General features: G+C 36.2%; 1 long non-coding RNA gene across 1 annotated transcript; it reads left to right on the top strand.

Annotated features, from left to right (window-relative positions):
- The first annotated feature begins 248 nt into the window (after positions 1-248).
- On the top strand, positions 249-799 carry LOC26527890. The gene is made up of 2 exons (XR_001449307.3): positions 249-551; positions 632-799. It is a non-coding gene; the product is annotated as an uncharacterized LOC26527890 (long non-coding RNA).
- The last annotated feature ends 269 nt before the right edge of the window (positions 800-1,068 follow it).

Genomic DNA, 1,068 nt, shown 5'->3' with positions numbered 1-1,068 from the left:
TATTTAAGATTCAAATCGAGTTTTACAGCAGCTGCTAATGGGAATTATGTGCTGCACTGCCAAGAGACACGAATTCATATTGAATATGTCTTACATTTATTTAAAGGCAAATCAACTAGAGAAACACAACAGAATATTGGCATCATTGAGAAAAAGACATCATTGAAATGATCACCCTCAATGGCTGTACTTCTAGTAGAAGAATCTATTTAATATATAAAGTCTCATCAGTACTCTGAAAACTTCAGTTTTAACTGCACTCAATGAACAAAATGATATCTAGGTGGCAGAATTTAGTAAAGTTTTAGTATATATTGAAAACATTTTTGTTTAATTGATGTAGTAAGGGATTAAATTTCTGTCAGTTTTATTTAGGCTATCGATCAGCTTTGAACTGAAAAAGTTGTTCGAATTGTAATTTCCGTCTTTGGCAAAATTTTTGTGCAACTCACCAAGATGTTCTTGCAACCCCAAAATTGGATTTAAAATGTTTAATTTTATAAAAGTCTATAAAAAAGTGAAGAAAAAGGCCGAATACAATCTTACCTAAGGTGAGCAAGATCAGTGCTACAACAGAATATAGACAGAGGATGGATAATATATGTTCGCTAATGCTCGTTACTTATTGTAGAATGGAGTTTTTCTCATGTGCTACACGTGGTATTTGTAACAAGGGTGATCGTGACTTCACCGCATTGTGGATAATGATAGCTCTGGTTTGCACGGCACTAATCCTTCTTATTGTATTTTTGGTTATATATTTTGAGTAACTGTGGTGTACAATAAATGTGTAAACTTATTTGCCTTTGCCCGCTTTTACTTGGTACAAGGACAATCGTGTTTGCGTTTAAATCTCGCACTTCGACTCGAGCTTAGGGATTCCCGGGCTCACCTTAAGAGTGCGAGAGAGAGAAAGAGCGAGAGAGAGAGAGAGAGAGTTCACTCTGTTAACAGGGCCCTTATCTCATTAAGATATCTGGCTACGGCTCTTATCAGCTACATATTAAAATAAATGCACCCCCGGCAGTCGTAACTTATGTCCTTCAAGACGTCACGTTGGCGCTATCT

Source organism: Drosophila mojavensis, unplaced genomic scaffold (assembly GCF_018153725.1).
Source record: "Drosophila mojavensis isolate 15081-1352.22 unplaced genomic scaffold, ASM1815372v1 contig_81, whole genome shotgun sequence".
NCBI lineage: Eukaryota > Metazoa > Arthropoda > Insecta > Diptera > Drosophilidae > Drosophila > Drosophila mojavensis.
The sequence above is the reverse complement of the archived record's forward strand: the minus strand, read 5'-3'. Positions and strand labels throughout refer to the sequence as shown.